The 19811-nt window shown below is 40.0% G+C and overlaps 1 protein-coding gene across 4 annotated transcripts in view; it reads right to left on the bottom strand.

Annotated features, from left to right (window-relative positions):
• Positions 1–19811, bottom strand: part of dlc1 (DLC1 Rho GTPase activating protein) — an 87558-nt gene that overhangs the window by 24914 nt on the left and 42833 nt on the right. The window lies entirely within an intron of this gene.

The following is a 19811-nucleotide window of genomic DNA, read 5'->3' as shown; positions in this document are numbered from 1 at the left end:
GGCCGTGTCAACAAAGCCCCACAAAGGAGATAACCGAATGATGGGTCTGCAGAGGGCGGAGAGGACTTGCTCAGATTGAGATGAACATGATAGATTCTTCAGTCGAAAAGGCTACGATCAGTCGGGTGTTTTTTTTCTAAAGGATTTAAGAGAAGTGATAAAAAAAAAGAAAAGAAATGGACTAATGTGTATTTACTACAACAATAAGTTAACTAACTGTGTCTGTCTGCATTTATTTAAAGGTAAGGCACCGCTGCTGTCCTTGAAGCTAAAATCTAAATCAGTCCAATGACAACTGTTTGCTGTCTGTCTTTCACTGATGCAGTGAGAGATAAGTCTATTTGCTGTGTGTGTGTGTGTGTGTGTGTGAGAGAGAGAGAAAGAGATGGTGAGTGAGACAGAGAAGATGGGGAAATAATCTTTTCATAACAGGAATCTCCAGAAATAGCTCATCCATGGTCTGGGGGCTCAGCCCAATAAGACACTGATTAGAGATATGAAAGAAATAGAAAGAGAGAGTGAGGGAGAGAGAGAGAGAGAGAGAGAGAGACACACACACACACACACACACACAAGATGGTGGGGAGGAAGTGCAGGGGAGACAAGAGGCTTGGTCCAGCACACACACACACACACAAACAAAGGAAGTGTGAAGCAGACAGTGGGCCAAATGCCTCGCTGACACCCTCTCCGGGCTTTGATGGACTGACCACGATCACAATAGAGGCTGACACACACACTTACACAAACAATGGATCGGTGTTGTACGACCACATATGTTGTCAACCAGGTGCAATTCTTTCTTTTTTTTTAAATCATTGCACTGGATCATCCAAGAGTTTGGCTTTTCTCTCGTTCACGACTTAGATCATACAAACAGCTTCAACAGGAAAACAAACCATTGAAGGAGAGAGCATTATTAAAGCCTTTAAGCGTGTTCTCAGTGTGGCTTGGTCGTCATGTACATGCGCTGGACATATCGTACAGGATTTGATGTTTTGAACGACACTGTCGTTGGTTTAAGGTTGAAGGATAGAGGAGTGATTATGAATGATCTTAACACTGCAGACATGTTGCTTTCTAAAACACTAATGAACATCATAAAAAGTGCCATTCTCAAAGACACCTTGAACACTAATACCACAGCGCAGATGCTACAGGTGGTATTTGAACATCTCATCGACATCAAACAAACATAATCACGCACACACACACACACTCACACGAACACACACACACACACATACGGTTTAAATCCAAACCGGCTCATTAGCCTTTTACTACACGATTAGAGTGTCCTAATGTTGACCACACATCTATTCAGAGTCCTGGCTTCGAAGTGTTAGTTCATTTGGATTCTGATATCTCAGCAAGAGTTCTCTTGGCTCATGTAGAGTACACAGAGACCACAGTGAAATACTGATTTGCGAGGGTAAACTTAATTTAAGAGGTCTTCTTGGTACCTTGTGTTCCTCGTAGATCGTCTGCATGTCATCAGGCGTTTTCAGAAGGGAAGGAACTTTTTCAGAGTTCTAAGAAATTGGGCTGGAGCCTCCGCCACATTCAAAACTGCACTTGATAAGCGTCTTTGTCTTCTGAGAAAGAAATCCCTCATGAGAGGAATCGAAAAGCATGAGCAGATGTCGCACAGCCCTTGTGCTACATTTGCATCTCGTATTTGTAAAAATGAATAGAAACAAGAACAATATGGCGGAAAGATCGAACAGTATTTAGTACCACCGCATTACACATGTACCGTAAATTCCGGACTATAAGCCGCTACTTTTTTCTCACACTTCGAGCACTGCGGCTTCTACTCCGGTGCGGCTAATGCATGGATTTTTTATGGGGGACAATGAGCTTCAGCCGCAAAAACATTTGACTTCGTCACGTCGGATCTTAATATCAGTCATTTTGCGCTTCATGCACGCACCCTCATGATGGAAAACACACGGAGAAATACATATGATGCAGCTTTCAAGTTAAAGGTGATCGAACTGGCTGTCAAAGAAGCTAACAGAGCTGCTGCACGTTAAGATGACACTGACAGCGACAACAGAGACTGAGGAAGTGAGTAATGAAGTCATTCTGAGGCAGTGAATGGATGGACTTTTTCTTGTGAAATATATTACGGTCATCTTTTTCATCAGCCGTGTTACAGACACCGTCGGCTAGGCTTCGTATTGTAACGGTTCATGTTGTAAAGTCAGTAGTTGATAATGTGTTCATAATTCCGATTATGTGGAGAGTCAGTGAATGCACCAGCGAGAACGTGTTGAGTGGCTGTATGAGAGAACGCTGGAGGAGAGAGTTGGATTGTAACGACAAGTTATGTGTTGCTCTCTGCTGTAAACGGCGTGGTCACGGCCGACAGTGATCGGGTTATTAAAAGTTATTATTTGAACGCTCTCGTCGTCCTTTAACGTCCGTACGGACGCTACAGTTTTTGCGGATGTTACCGGTAGCCTACGTCTGTGTAAATAGCTCTTGTTATAGCGTGGACACCTGCGGCTTATAATCAAGTGCGGCTTATATATGTACAAATACATTTATTTACTTATTTTTAGCCGGTGCGGCTTATATCCAGGTGCGCTCAATAGTACGGAATTTACGGTAAGTCTTTTTGTTTTGTCTACATAAAACACAAATGTTACCAATGTGCTAACCTCCTCATGCTCTTTGTGTGTTGGTAAGAGATGTTAGTGAATCTTTTGGATCTTCATTAGTTGCCAAAATGACTAAATGACCGTCAGTAGTTTTGTTTTTGTCAAATGGACCGGCGTTGCTCTCTCTGTCTTGCTCATGACAACTTATGAATAAAGACATTTTCCGAAACGTTGGTTCTTTTCAATACTCTCCATCATTAAAAGTAAAAACTGGTTCATAAAAAAACATTGAAGCATCCAAAAGTTTAAACTATAATCGCACATCGTCTTTATTATGGATGTTGGTATTGTGAAACCTACATCACACATCAAACCTGCAGGCCTCATCAAGACATCCACCACCTTGTCATTGTTTTACCTCCTGTATGTGTTATAAGTGCAAACAAAGTCTCTCAATGTATGAAATGCATGACTAGCTTCTATGATAACATTTCCACTCTGGGAGTCCTAAAAACGGGACACAATGTCGAACACAGAGATACACAACGTTTTCTATTCAATGTTTTACCGGAGCATGTGAACTGTGACGAGCAGGATAAATCAAGCACATTTTAACGATCTTTGCCTGCTCATTCATTTGTGTCAAATCGTGCGACAGCAGCACTTTTAGGCTCTCCTGGAGTAAAATCTGGTCGAAGCAGTTAGTCATTGGGTTTACTTGGATTGATCTACCTTTTGTTGTCCTTTCTGTTTCAGTTCCAATTCGTGGTTGGTTTGTTCATGGAAGAGCTTGGGTCAGGTTTGACTGTCATAAAGAACGGTTTACATGTGTTAGTGTGATGTCAGGTTCTAAAAAATTTTAATATAGGTGTCCAATGATATGTTACACATCCGAAACAGAAAGTTCTCAGATTGATTGAAACCATTAGGGGCAGGTTTGTGCTGAAAAGGTAAAGTCTTTTCACTCAGTGGACTGTAAATCTATGAGCGCGGTCGACATCTTTAAGGAGTTAAATCACTATTTTCCTTTCAAACACAACCATATGTGACTTCTCCTCAACCTTGGCTTTCACACAATGGCAGAAAAAACATTGGCCAACACTTAAATGTGTAAATGCTTAAGCTTACAGATTGTGATAACATGCACACCTTATGTGTGAGCTCTTAAAATACTAAAATGATCACAACTTTTATCAAATACTTTTTTTTTTTCAAGCTCACACGTAGGTCTGCTGATCAGCAGCCTTCTGATCAAGATAACAAGCTCACATAAGCAAACGGCTCCAGATTATAGCTCATACTTTTTTGATTAGTCATGCAGATTATTGATGGTTTGCTTTTGGCTGGCAGAGGAAGAGCCTAAACCAAAGGGCAAAGGTTGGAGGTTGAGGAACAAGATATAAGGGGTGTTTGGGCTAATAAAGCTGCCATTTAACTCGGACTCTTAAAAAGATTGTTCTCATTCAGTCAGGCTGCATGTAAAGAAAGTGAAAACCTCCATGTCAAACTGCAGCGGTTTCTCTGCCATCGCTGCTTGATGATTGTCCTTAATCTCAAACTCAAAAACACATTTTGTGACTAAATGCAGATGTTAGCAGCCTGAAGTGAATGAACCATGCTTGTGTAATTCCTTTTTTAGAGGCTTGAACACAAGTAAAAAGAGTCGCTGAGTGTGACCACATTTTGTAAGAATTACAAGAGGTGGAGGTCTTCATGGGAAACCAGCTGAATACTTGGGGAGTGATTAATGATGCCAACCATATGGTTGTGACACAGAACACATTTTCAGCTGAGTGCAATGCGTGGAAATGTGAAGAATTCCTTTTCTAAGCCTACTGAAGTAGGATAATTACTGTTTTTTATCATTTTGTGCTTAACTGTGCCCCATTTTACAAACTCAACACATAGAATACCCATCAAATAATACACTGAAAATCATATGTTATATGAGCTTAATGGTTGTAAAAGTAGAACCAAGTTGCTTTTACTTGTGATACCTAATCTTTAGTTACAGATTCTGCATTAAGAACTCGGATATTTGAATAGTTCCTGATGTAGTTTACTTTGATTTTGCACACATGGCACACTGAAAACAACAGCTCTAGCTTTTTCTTACTGGGGACAGAATGAAGACGGTACTCATTTAGGCAGGACAGGTTTTCTTGATCCCATATATAAATCTAAAAGACATCTTGGCCTTTTCAAAAGCTATTTAGAAAGAACATTGCTGAAAAGGGTAGTCTTATCTGAACATCTACAGTACAACACCATTTGTTGATAAAGGTCAGGTGATACTAAATAGACCTTGAGGTTAAATTGTTTTGTCAACGAGCTCGTCCCTGCTCTGATGGCTACCACATGTATATCCCAATCGGCTGCAGAGTGGATTTTGAATCTTGGCAGTCATGGCAGGTTTGAAGTAATCATTCCTGGACTAAAATGTAACGGCCTCAGTCTTTAAGAATGTAATCTCATTGGATATCATCAGGCGTTGTGATGAATTGTTCTGGGTGCAGATGGAGTTGGCACACATTGGGAGAAGTAGGAATGGGTGTGAAAAGTCGGCCAGCTTCCTTTCAGCAGCAATGAATCATGGGACCTAGGGTGAAAGATTTAAGATCGGCAATGAGATTATGAGCCCTGAAGCGAAATGGGTGGAACGTAAGGTGTGTAAGAGAAAAAGGGTGGGAGTCAATGGATGTTAGAAGGGCAGAGGTTATGGAATGTGTAGGGGGGAAAAACCTGGTGCATAAATGATGTTTGCATGTGTTTGTCAATGCATTCCTGTTTGTGTGATTGGTATGTTATTATCTTTTAAATGTATGGCTGTGTGGTCTTCGTGTGCACACCCACACTAAGGTGTCCAATAACTCGTCTGACAATAGAAAGTGCAGGACTCTCACCCCTTTTGTGATTTTCTTTCCTGTTTTTGACTTTTGTCATGCCGTCCTACACATGAGGAGCAAAGACCAAATTCCAAAGTACCATATGTCTGTTCTGTCTCTCTCTCTCTCTGTGTGCAGAATCAGTCAGTGAGTAAGGCAGGAAGTTGATGCTTTAGTCTTCCCTGCCCTGACCCGTGACCTCCTTTGAACCCTGACCTCTTAGCGAGCCACGTGACAAACCAATGCAGACATGGAGGTTGTCATGAAAAACACAAACCAGGTTCAGACAGGAGATTACCATAGATCCTGTGGCTCCTTTGCAAAATAAAGTGCCCAGAGCAGGTTTGAATTTCAGTCATTTCTTCCAGCTTCCAACTTCTAACAGCTTCTGTTGTCTCGTGTCATATTTTAGAAGATAAGACGGATAACAGAGAGCTACAGCAGATCAAAGAGCGGAGGGATGCAGAGCAGACACACCATGGCGAGTGTTTTGAATCCATTTTTAGATTGGCTTTCATTGAAGTTTCCTCGCACTTACATATTAGAATTTTTCCCTGCAGTTTTACTACTACATGAACCAAGATGAAAAAATCCTGTCACTCAAAATCCCATTGTAATGTGTGAAAAAAAAAGAAGACGCTCGCGTCACTGAAATTTGCATTTTGACCTAAATAAGCTGTGCAGATGTGCTTCCAGTGATTACAAGACTTATCACCCTCAAGGTCAAACACTTAAAAGTAATTTTGCTTTATACTTTGTGCGCAGGTTATTTTCTGCCCTTCAGCTCTGCACTGACAAACTGCAGAGGGAAGACATACATCAGCCGGTAGATATTAACTCATTTCTCATGTGACAACCATGACCCACTAAAACCAGGAACAGACATGGCGCTAACAAGACCGATGCTGAGCTCGTGCAGGAGTCAAAAATATTTAAGCCTTAATAGAATTGTATGTGTGCTTGACAGTGTGTACATACATTTATTTACATGCTTGACATGTTTTAAGGTGAGCTTCTGTAAGCATTGACCAACAAGGAAGGTATTTTGACGAGATTATGGAAGGCCTCACTGCAGCTGGAAATCTAAATGTTTGTCTTGAATTGCTGACCCAAATCCACCGAGCCGGAATCTGAGGAATCTTGTGTATTAAGCCAAATACAAATAAACAGGAGGAAGCTGGTGTATATGTTTAGCTGTGTCAGGAGAACGTACCCTGTAGGTACTCAGCGGGCAGAGACTTGTTTTGATTTGCCGATGACCTGATTCTACTCTATTTCAACTGGAGCTGAAATGACGCCTACCTTTTAACCTTTTAAATTAAATTCAGAGAAACATTGTGCACCTATTTCTGATTATTTACTTTATGACGCATGAGCTTAAACCAACCAATTTACATCAATTCTATACTTACATCCCCCAAGTGAATTACCCCTTTACCTTTAACTGCAGAGAGCGAAGATGCTTTGGTTAGCGAGCTATGCAAAAACTTAATCTGTCAGACTGACCTTGAGAAATCACCACCTTCAAATGTTTCCCCTGAATTTCCCTCGGGATTAATAAAGTATCTATCTATCTATCTATCTATCTATCTATCTATCTATCTATCTATCTATCTATCTATCTATCTATCTATCTATCTATCTATCTATCTATCTATCACTTTACAGAAACACATGAGTTACAGGCTGTCACTTTCAGGGATCTTGATCTTTAGTCTTGTATATATTAGTCTTTACTTACCCGTTTATATTTTTAGCTAATTGTTAGTATTTAATGTTTACACCAAGGTTAAATTCCTTCCTCCTTGTTCCAAATGCAGAACTGTCTGCTCTGCGATATGTCAGTCAAAAAAAGTGACGATGCAAGATTTGTGGTGTTAAAATTGTATACCATAGAAATATTAGTTCGATGTTTAAAAGACATTTGGAAAACAGCGGAGACCGAAACAGGCAGTCTGGTGTCATGTCATTAGCTATCCCTGTTAGCACACATCGTTAGCCTGCTAATAACCAAAATGGTACCTGGAGATATACTTCCATTAAGTTTTATAGACGGAGCTTCAGAGAGCTCAGGGTTTGTCGAGCCGGAGTACAAGCTACCATCATGGAGAACAACAGGTACGAGGCTGTTCTTTGAGAGTGTTAAGTAACACAGTACGAAGTACATATAGCCCATATCGCTGCTGTCGTGACATGACGATCGCTTTTTGCTGTTGGCTATTTATTTATATTTATCTTGAAATATTGTATGTTTATGTCATTTTAAAGGAATAACAGGCATTTACTGGATGTTTGTCATTTTACAGGCATGACGCAAGATTTTTTTTATGATAAATAAATAATAATCATGCGAATAATAGTAATCTGAGTACAGAGATGACAGTAATTTGCTATCCTTAGACACTATATGGGCCTCGCAACGTTTTTTGTTTTATTTATTCTTATTTAACCTTTATTTAACCACGTTTGTCCCATTGAGATTCCAAGGGACACCTGGCCAAGACAGGCAGCAGCAAAAAAAAAACCCCACAGAGTTACAGTTTTATCCTGCCTGCCTAAATAATATAAAATACCATCCAAAAATTCCAGCTAGATATTGTCAAAAACGCTTGACTGGCCAAATAAAACGACAAGCTTCCTATTTGACGTTTTGAATTTTTGATAATTCTGTTTCCTTTTAAAAAGGTACATTTCATTGAGTGTGTGCTCACTTGATCGCTGAAATAAACTTGAACTGGTTCATGTGTAAAGCCCTGATGTCCCTCACCTTCATTCAGCTACTCTTTCACTCTCTGCCCTGCACTCAGACTCTCTGGGTTTATTTGCTTTAGCAGCTAATGGAGAGCACTGATATGTTTGAGGGTGGGGACTTTGGGTGATGAACAGGATATGTGATTCCCCCCCTCGTCCCTCTGCTCCTCATCTGTCCCTGGGGGATGATAGCTCAGCTCCTGAGTATCAGGGGAGACTAATACTGTCCAGCTGGAGGTCGGCAGCAGTGACAGAACCTCCATATGTCTAACAGATTGGACTTTGGCTCTTATGCTGACCCTTCTCTGTTTTCACTGCTCTTCCTTCTGAAAACAAAAGAAATGAATGTTTCCACATCTTTGGAAATAATCGTGCCCATGCACATTTGTGTCATATGAGGGCAGCGTGGAATGAAATTTTAAGTGACTGACAGTAATGACTTAGACCCTTTATGACTATCAATGCTGCTCAAATGTTCCTACACTCAATGACGTTTTCACATATTGAATACTGTATATGGTAATTTTCTGGTTGCATAACAAAACAACCTCTTTTTAAAAAGGCCGAAAAAATCGTTGACAAAAAGCCATTTTCATTTCACCATTGAAAACCACTGTTTTCCTAATTTTGTTGATTTTAAAAATGCATGTTTTATATATATAATCTTGAAAGGGATTTGCTCCTCCTCCTTTGAAGGACTTTATAAAGCTAAAGTCTGCCGCTGGGAACAGCACCAGGGCCACAGCCCGAGGAGACTGTGAGGTCCCACACAGACGCACGACCTTCAGACAATCTGTTCTGTCAGTGAAAGGAACTAAATACTGCAATATTCTCCCGCTCCCAAAAAAGACTCACACACATCTGCAACCTTCAAAACAGACGTCAAACAGTAGATAAAAGAACACCAAGTCTGTGACCATGTTTAACCTTTAACTTCTATTACTGTCTTCTGTCACTTGTGCCTTTGTATTTATCTCTGTTAACTGCCTATAAGGACGATCAGTGGAAAGTAGCACTACTGCTATAATCTGACATTTTACAGCTGTAATTGTTACAGTTCATTAACAAATAAACAAATAAATAAAAATAATAATTTGAACTCACTCCTATCATTCTTTCTGTCCCAAATGGATGTGTGCAGTAGTCACATCATGTTGAGACATTATGAGCATAAAACCTGGATGGCAATATTGTGCTGGAAATCCAAACTAATCTGGATTTCCACAGTTTTCTTTTAATTAACACAAACCAAAAGTAATATATTTTATAAGTAAGATTTCACATGTAAATCATATCCCTTATGGTGTTAGAGGTAAGCAAAGTCACACGAAGAATTTCTTTGTGAACCAAGAGCATTTCTGAGCAATTGTAATTTAAATATCCAAATGTTGTTCAAGCATTTTTATGGTGAAGTAGCCCGACTTAGGTTAAAGCACTTCCATACTGTTATAAAACCAGTCCTCCATTAGATTATCTAATCGGCAATCATTCTAAAACTCAGGTCAAGTTGTCAACTCTATAACGGAGAAAAAGGGGGAAAATGAATTCCTTAATTCAAACCAAATCACATGATGGTAATGCAACATTTTTACAAACAATGAATCCTTTTCTCAGTGAAACAACAGAGGCTTTGTGATACTTGTGCAGAGATAGTTTAAGCACAGAGAGATCAATCAATGTCATTGTCTAAATAAAAAACAGATTTAAGGCCATTAAAAAAACAAGTAAACAAAAGAACAAGACAAAACCCCTTTACTTCCTTTCTTTTAGTGTGGATAGCTTGAAGGCAATTCGAAAAGCAAATCTGTTGTGTTACTCTGTTGTGGCTTTATTCACCTGCAGGTTTTAAACACGATCCTCAGAACTGTCATGCACATGATGCTTTGGGCAGAAAGGCTTTTCTGGCTCACATTTCAGTGCGTGCATATCAGTAAGAGCCACTTAAGTGGTTCACATGACAGTTTGTATTGACAGTGCTGAAAGGCCGGCTAAGGGAAAGAAAACCAAACATGTTTACTGTTCATTATCTTCCAAATGAAATGAAAGGAAACGGCAGAAGGCACACAAAGGAATTTGTTCCAAAAATCCCTATAGAACTAACATCACTTCAGGCAGAATCCAACAAACTCCCATTTTCGTAACATTCCCAAAATTCCTTGTTCAGGTCCCTCCAAACCGGCTGCTTTGCTGCATAAACAATGAATGAAAAATACTGATGGCAAACCTGTCAGGGCATTTAGTCCAAGACATGCTGGACACACATCGTGTTCACTGACCCTGACCTCAACCACACACGCACACAAAAGACATTAAGTTGTCAAAGTGTCACTTACCCCACATGCTAATGCTAAGCGCTCCAGTGCTTGTATTATTAGCAGCTGTAAAGAGTTAAAGTGGAGGTCGGCCTGAACACGGAGGGTGACAACACTCAGCCAGTGGCCTTGTGTTCACCCATTCATGGTGGCAGAGAGGTTACGATCCCTGAGTGACTACAAGGTGAAAGGTCTCCAGCAACACCTCTCGATCAGAAGGACCAACGGACATTAAGCGCGCGTTCAGTCTACAGAGAGAGATTACGTTCCAGCTCCTCAGAGGTGGTAGTCCTGAGCAATACTTGTGTTGGATCACATTGTTGTCCTGGTGAAAACTGTCCAAGATTGTTGGACAATGCTTTTCAATGTTTCAACAGTGGCCTGCAGGCATTATGAAACTCTTTCTCAGAAGCTCATGCTGAGTTTCAACAGCTTCAGACCTCGAACAAACTCTTTCTTGTGTCTTAGAAAGACTCACATTTCTTGAAGCATCCCATCTGATTGCTAGAAATGGTTTTGTACAAGAGCCGCGACCAAATTTAAGAGAAAATGAACCAAAAGCCCGACTCAAAAGAAGGATCTTGCAAAAATCTCCTACCTACAAAATGCTCTTTGGACTCTGTAGGTTAAAGGATTCACATTGGAGATGGTCCTCTTGATCTTGCTGCTTTTGATTGTAATAATCTCAGCTGTCTTCGATTCCTCCCAAACACAATGGCAGGTGTAGACTGGAAAGCATGATGAGATGGAAAGAGGGAAATGGCTTTGCCCCAAGGCACCAAAATGGCTGTCAACATCCTCATAAATAAAAGCACCAGGCGCTTTCTAGAATGAAGGAGTCAAAAACCAGGTCAACATGAGCATGTTAAACTGAATACCATATGAAATACCACGCTGAACATTTGCGATCAATATCTGTCCCCAATTTCTTTGGCGAATTCACTCACTATACCTAACATAATTTCTTTTCTCTATCCAATTTCCGTTTGGAAGCCATCATTTCATTTAGGCTGGATAAATGGCAATAAGGAAAGCAATGTCAGGCTCTGGGATGTTGGGTTGGTACAGCCTTTAATGCTCCTGATGGATATATCTGGATATATTAATTCACCAACTTTTTGGGTTGATCTGCAAAAACCTGAACCTTTGTTTAGGACTGTTACTATAAAATGGTAATTATTAGATGGTGGACATAGTAAACATTGTCCCTTCTGCTTGTCACATCTACACCTTGTCATTGTGAGCAGGTTAGCTAGTTAGTGGAAATCTGAATTTAACTCAGAGCAGTACAGTGCTTAAGTACAGCCTGAAGAACTCCTCCTGAAGATTAAGAGTCTCCAACAAAAGTCCTGTATTTGGTCACTAGACTAAAAGTTGAACTAAAAGAACAGTTCAGTGCTCAGAATAATATATGGCGCTATGTCTAGACACTCATCTTTGACTGCGAAAGAACCTAGGTTATTTAATTGATGGGAAACTTTTGAAGGGAAAGGATGCTGACATAGTGCCAATGTTCCCAGAATTATGGATTGCCCATTTATCAAGGAAAATGTCTCTCTTCCAATTACTTTTATTTATCCAAGTTGTCATCAGTCATTGGAATTCAAGTTAAGATTTAAAATATAAAGTTATTTACAAACGTTTACTTCGTATTCCCTTCATGAGACAACACATACCAAAGCCCAGAGTAAGTTTTATATTTCAACAAGACGTATAGCCTGAGCTGAGGATACAAATGTACAACAATGTTTGGTTGTTAAATGGATGACCATCATGAGGAAAGTAAGTAAGTGTCTGTCTTGTGACTTTTCTCTTCTTGGACAAAATTTATGTGCGCACATCCGCCCATCAAATGACAGATGCTGGCGAATCAGGGTATCACAGGAATAATCACAGGGTATCATGTTTTGGCAGCCAGAGAGACACGTGAGAAAATGGGTCAATGTGTTTGTGTATTCAAAACACACTGGCACAACGTCCTGGAATCTATTAGGTTGCTGCAAGTAAAGCTTGTAAACGATAAATACACACACTGCGAGGGACATCTGTAGGCATGAATAGCTCATATTACCTAAAACTGACAGGTATCCACGATAACAGTTGAATCTATTGTTCAATTACTTTAATGTTCTATTTGATCAAATTACTTTTTGTGTCTCAAGTTGGACTAATGTGAAATACTTTTTAAGATTTTTAGTGTCTCCGTCAGTAATCGTTACTTTCAAACTCGATTCCCAATTGTTGGCATTTGAAGGGTCAAATATATCAACAGGAGCAAAAGGATTAGTTTAAATCCTCCTGTGGATTGGCTGAGTGAATTAAAGATGGATAACCCACTTGGAGCTTCTAGCACTGCAAAAAGCAGCAGACACACAGGAAATGAAGGCCCAGCGGAGAGTAAACAAACAACATACCATGAGATCAGGCAACCCAACGGGCAGTTAAAGCACCAGAGATGAGACCCTTTTAATGGGGCACTAAAACTTGTCGTTAGTGCCCATCTGGAAAAGATTCTTCTGGAATGTGACTGTTTTACGACTAATGACCAGTGCCAAGTCGTCACGCCATCATCTTCCTCCTCTCGTTTCACATCATAACTTTTGGTGAACTCTGCATCACTTGAATGGCAGGAGCTTAAACATAGCTTTTAAGAAACTGTCCATAATAACTCTAATATATAGATAGCTTAGCCGTTTAGCGTGTTTCTGGAGGCTGCAGGAATCTGAGTGTAATGGATGGTGGTGTTCAAGCTGGCAAGCAGAAAAGAGCACAAAGTAGCTTCATTTAGTGCACAAATACCAAAGTAAGTGTGTGTTCTCTCAAATAAAACCCTCCTGCTGTGTTTTTATTGAATCAATTACTATAAATTCTTTCAGAAGATTCGAGAAACAATGGCAGTTTTAGCATGCTGTAAAACACGTTTGTCATACTGGAGCTGGTGGTAGCAATGTCAAATTAAAATTAACTTCATTGCAGTAATCTTTATTCTAATTGATTGTATATTTTTGCTTTTGAAGATCACATTTTTTTCATTGAATTAAGTGTGATAGGTAAAAATATATATATTTAAGTTCTGATACACATAAATGCATTGCCATCATCATCATCATCACATATGTTACCACAAAGCCAATTATTTTGTATTATTCCACTTCTCCACTGCTTTTTCTTTAAAACTACCATGTGGGATTTTCAGTTGTGGCCAACCTTGATACATGTATACAACAGTTACATTTATTTCAGCATCCAGCTTCCATTCATCTCACCTTGAATTGTTACACAGCATCATATCACCATCTGACTGCACTGACATCACTGATAATGTCCTGCTCTTTTTTAACTGAACAAACCTTTATGCTCTCATGTGAAAAAAAAGCTGTCATTGTTTTTTTTTTATATTCTTAATCATGTATGGTCAATTTGATCTTTTTGTATAAATGTTTTCTTCCTTTAGCTGCGTACCATCGACTCTCTCCCTTCTTGGATTTGTAATTGATATATATGACTGTCCTCTAACGCCATCACCACCAATCAAGCCTCTTGTATTGGTATTGATTGAAGCTGGGAGGGACAAGCTAAGGCAATAAAGACAGCTCTGTCTCTGCCAACAAAGCCGCGCTGCTTCTAACAGCGCTCACAGCCCTTCTGCTGACGGAGGGAGAGAAGGTGTAGGAGTGTAACGGCCTGAAAGTCTGCGGTGTGAAATCAGACATTCTCGAGTGCCGAGGCAGGGTTGAATTCCACAATCCGTACAAATATTTGTGCAGAGCACTTTAGGATTCCCAAGCTCAGCAAAAATCAGGAGTTGTTCAGAAGCATCACCTGATCTCTGTACATTGTCAACAGCCACTTGAAACAGCAAGCTTGTTTGTTCGAGGTCAGTTATATCTGTCTGTGAGGTAGATGAGTGTTTGTCAAAGTTCTGTGTTGAACAATCACGCCGGCTTCCATCTGCAGGAGGAAAAGCATGGGCAGCGAATGGGACAATGCAAAGTCAAGAGCGGGGCATCAAGTGGGCCACTTGTGGTCTGACTGAAAAGGGCCAGACGTCCCACTCGAGATGATTAGAGCGAAAGAAAACAAGCATTAGAGAAAAGGCTCTTTAGAATCTTGCTCTCGAAATCTGCAGACTCAGGCTGAAAATAGATGCTTCTAAGACTAACATCTTCTTTTTTCTTGGTGTCTTTCATCGTTTTTAACAACAACAATTTGTATGTGTTTCAGGCCAAGAGCTACAAGATGCTCAACATTGCTGTAATGCTACAAGCTCCATACAGAGCTGCTTTCTGGGTCAAACCTTATTTCAAGGTTTGTATTTCACTTACGACTGACGGATTAATAAAGGACGGATTAATAAAAGACAGAGGGTTCTTATAAAGAGAGTTTAAATCATCACTGAGTGAGTTAAAGTGTTAAAAACTGAAAGTGAGAAAAGACCGAAGGCGAGGGAGCGCGAGGTAGAACAAGCAAAGTAAACAAGTTTGGTGTGAGCTTGTCGGAGTCACCGGGTTTAGCAAAACATTCCAGAGTGTTCGAAACAAGCGGCCTTGTGAGTGCACAGGGCCAGAAACAAGGGGGCTTTAAATCACTGAACAGGAACAGTGTTGAAGGACTCTAATTCAATCATAAATATCTCAAAAGTGTTCACCCTTTCACACACATTTCATTTAATTTAAGTGATGAACATTCAGCTATACAACAGCAGCAGGACGACAAGTCAGAATGAAACAGACTGCAGTATAGACTGGTATAGTTTTGAGTCCTAAAACCAGGAAGTGAGTTAGCATTTTAGAAAAAGTCAAAGTGGATTTTAAATGGGTTTGTGGTTAGACGCCTGAAATAAGGTCTGTGGTTAACACAAGCTGAAGAGATGTTGACGTTTCGATGAAATGAACTACGTTAGCTAAGACCCCCACTTGTGAAGCTTTTACGCAAACTTTAAACGGCGGTTGCTAACGTGTAGCTAACTGAAACTACAATGGTTGTCGCAGACATAAAACGTCATCATGCCGGGAACTCTCTCCCTAATCCTCCTTACAGCCTCTAGTCATGTTTTTCAGTGTTCTTGAAAATACCCAAATACCACAAATAGGATAAATGATGTAAAACATTCTTAATTCAAACGAAAAGCAAGAATAAGACATGGAGTTGTTTTGGAAAACTGATCTTCCTAAAGTTAATAATTCACTTTTACTTGTACCAGCGATGATATAATGTTATATATTGCATTTCAACAGATCAATCTCAAAAACAACAAAAGGGTCAACTCTAGAAAAGTTAGTAGGGCTAATTTAAGTTAGTACAGGTAAAAACATTTTTCCTAATGCAAAAAAAATGAACTGTAATAATGTGAGAATCTGACATCTCTCATGTGTGAATAGACAGTGTTATATTTGGAGACAAGCTATTTGAAAAATACAATTGCTTCCCGTGGGACTGTTTTGTGTTTGTAGTCAAGTGTAAAAAAAAAAAAGACATGGAAAAAAAAAACAGAGAGGCAAGGACAGATGCTGTGCAGTGAGAGTACATGCAGTATGTCCTTGGCATGTTTCCCATCGTCATGTCTGGTCGAGCTTGAACATAATCTTATAGAGCACATATACACACAGTCACACAGTATAGGAGTCTGTGCATGCTTTTAGGTATGCACTCGCACACAAACACTGTTTTTATGACTCTTTCAGTGGTTCAAGTGTGGCACGCTTCTCTCATGAGACTCACATGGGTTCAAATAAAATCACAGGCACAAACAAGAGATGACAGGAAACACTGTTCTTGGCCTACTTTTTCACATCCTCATGACTGCGATGGGATGAAAGCACAGAAGAGGACAGCGGAGCAGTTCATATGCCCTGATAAAATAATCAGGAGATACTATTTATAGACGCACAAATTGAACAGCGTGACCTAAATGTGAAGGCAAACTGAAACGTGATGTGCGAACCGGGGAATCGTTGCCAGAGAGAAACATCAAAAGCTCCTTGACACAACGAGTGGTTAAACGACGCCACTGGAAATGACCACATGATAAGTCACCGTAAACAGATCTGTTGTGGGGGAAATGAGAGACACCAAGAAACGATTTGAACAATTACTGGAGGCTTGTGGTCTGAAGCGCCATCATCACAATTGACATCACAACGTGGATACAGAACGGCTGTTTCTCTGTGTTGTGTGAGAAACTCTACGGGATCCATCAAAGCTTGAAACAAATGTAAGAAGAAACACCCAAATTGTCGCTGAGACCGCAAATGCGTGTGTTAAAACCAAGATACAGCTGAAGACAATGTGTTAAAGCTGTGTTCAACATGACAGCACAAATGTGTGTTCAAAGTAAGTCATGTCTCTCATTATGTCATTCGAGCCCAGCAGTTAAAATGTTTCTTATCTTGTTGATGTGCACAAGAGATACACATTTTAAATCTGTGTTTGGCATGTTTCCAAAATAAACCCCTGATTCAACTGTAATTGCTCGGTCCATTTTCCAGCCCGAAAGTATCTCATTGAAGCTAATTTGTTACATGGCTGCCTGTCGCGTTTCTATTCAAACAGACTTCTGCTGATGTCTCAGCAGTGTGCCCTTTCTGACTTCCTCTTTAGGCATCCTTGAGGCGTGAAATGGCCCTGCAGGGACCCTGTAGAGTCCTGTAGGGCCCACAATAGAACTCAGGACATCTGTGTGGTTTCACAGTAAGCAGGGTTCGAGCAGACCGGAACATGTCCGTGGACCTCCCACTGGCCCACTCTTAAGCCCAGCACAAAAGCCTGGTTTGCCTCTTCACAATAACACATTCATGCACAAGAGGGGTCATGAAGACAAAAATCTAACTCAAACTGGAGAACTCCATCAATCCACTGGCTTTAGATGTTATTTGACTGGAGCAGTAGATGAATTAAAGAGGGCTCTACACAAGGCTTTGTTGTTGGCTGTTAAGATGGATGGTGATATTTTCCAGTGGGTTACATACAAACGGTCTACTTTAATCCCTCAAACACTGAAGAGTTATGGTCTTAATTGCTCATTTTGACGTCACAACGTAGAAACCAAGTGTTGAAATGATGTGTGAGAGCTTCAGGTCTATCAAAGCTGGAAACACATGTTGGAAGAGACCAACAACACTTCGATTGTATGACAATCAGTGCATGTTGTTGTTCAGTGGGCTGATGGTTTTTTTGTCCAGTAGACGCCAAACTTCAATCAATCAAGAGGTAAATTTCTATATATAGAGCGCCCGATCACAACTTACATAAGTCCCTTTATGATACTTTAATCAAGGGGAGGGTTGGGATGTCATGGCAGGAGCAAGAGTGCTTTTCAAGGAGGGACTGCTTCAAATTTTTGTTCGAGTCCAGACTAACAAATATTCAACCAAAAGCCCAAAAGATTAATTCAATTTAATTCAAAAGACTTTATTTGTCCGTGGGGGTCAATTCCAAGGCATACAGAGCAGTAGATGAACAACAGTGCAGCTATACTAAAATCAGACAAAGAAAATAAAGAGTCGACAAAAAGTAACGTGTCACAAATTAAAAACAAAATGTCAAATACAAAACTACAAAGTTAAATATATCAAGAAGAGTGGAGGTATAAGTGGACTGTAATCAGACTCAAGATGTAAACAGAAACATATAATATGCAGTAATGAGCAGATGTAAACAACTATTGTGTAGTAACTGGAAATAAATAATTTTCAGTTCAATCTCTGTTCAGTCTTGTTAGTTTAGATTTTTGGCAGAGATTATATATGCATTTAATTGAAGAAAAGCATGTGATCGGCAACTCGCTATCTTCTTCCTGAAATTGACAATTCCACTCGAAGAGCTCATTTTTTAAACCTGTTTGTCAGTAAACTTGATCATTTTTGACTGAGTTTTAGTGGACAGATTAAAGGAAATCAGACAGGTCTGATGACAGATCATGTCCTTGTCCTCTTTCTTTCTTGTTGTCAGCCCTGATTTTAGATGCCCTTTGAACTCTCCAAATCATTTCAGGGGCAGAAAGCATGGCTCTCATTCCAAACTTTGTTTTTGTCAGGCTCATATAAAAAAACCAAGGCTGTGTTTCATTGAATTTAGTAGTAATACCATAGAACGAGTCAAGTCTGAAGGCTTGAAAGAGAGATATTGTTTTTGTATGGTAACCATTCTTCATACGCTGATGAATAGGCTGGAAGTCCAAACTGTACTTGTATGTTCTCAGACATACAAGATCTGTTCTGTTGGAATTTCATATGTATAGCCTAAAGGAAGGGTTAAGAAAAAACATGCTTGAAGCCTTGGCCCCCTTAATGTTCCCATTCATACACCTTTACACCAAAGGGAGCTCTGAACTGAGGAGGGCGTTGATTTAAGGGCCGACAAGGACAAAAGCCTGACACAGCAGGGATCTTTTTGATTATGTCTCCGATTGCCAAAGTGCACAAAGATTGTTTGTGACAGCTGGTTAGTGTCAGGGGATACACAGTGTTCTCGGGGACATGCTTTCCCCTTCAGCTGTAAACATGTTTTAAAATGTGATGTGATCATAGGCATGACAAGGGTGGGAGATGTCAACAAGGCGATTGGGTTTCAGGATGCGTGATGCTGCACAGAAATGACAGGCAGTCCTTGAGAGCATGCCCTTAGTACTGTTAGTGAATGCACTTGAGTCATACAGGCTCAGATCGATGATAATGTTATCAATAATTGTCAAGTCCTGGGTAATCTTGTCAGGGCGGTTAGACACCAGAAATGTCAGTCTGGCATATCTGAGGGTTTATGCCAATAGTTTAAAAAAATGTACATAACAATCATAATCACATGTTAGAGAATATGGAATCAGGCCAGTTTGATTTTGGAGTCACACTCTTGAGGAAGCCTCTTTATTAAAAGCTTTTAAAGTTTGATTTCATCAGCGTTTCATGGAACAAAAACACACTGACCCAGATTTACCTCTCCTTCAACAAATGAATGTGTTTCTGTACGGTGAGGTCAAAAACACCAAGGCGTAAATTCACCCAAAGTCATCATGGTTCAATTACACGTGCTTTTCCTGTCAAAGCTGGCACAATCTGCAGACATCTTGAAGACGAGTGAAGACCAAATGAAAGGAAGGCAAATTAGTGCCATGTCAAAGCTGTAATTAGATCCTGTCATAATTCCTTGACCCACTTTTTTCCAACTCTTTCATCTGGGACAGTGAGCTATTTGGCAACAGCCTGAAACATCCGGGACACTGTTTGTCGGTTGATATTTATCACCTTTAGCTCTTAACTTCA

The sequence above is a fragment of the Symphodus melops genome (genome assembly GCF_947650265.1).
Source record: "Symphodus melops genome assembly, chromosome: 2".
NCBI classification, from domain to species: domain Eukaryota; kingdom Metazoa; phylum Chordata; class Actinopteri; order Labriformes; family Labridae; genus Symphodus; species Symphodus melops.
This window is presented reverse-complemented; position numbering and strand designations above follow the sequence as displayed.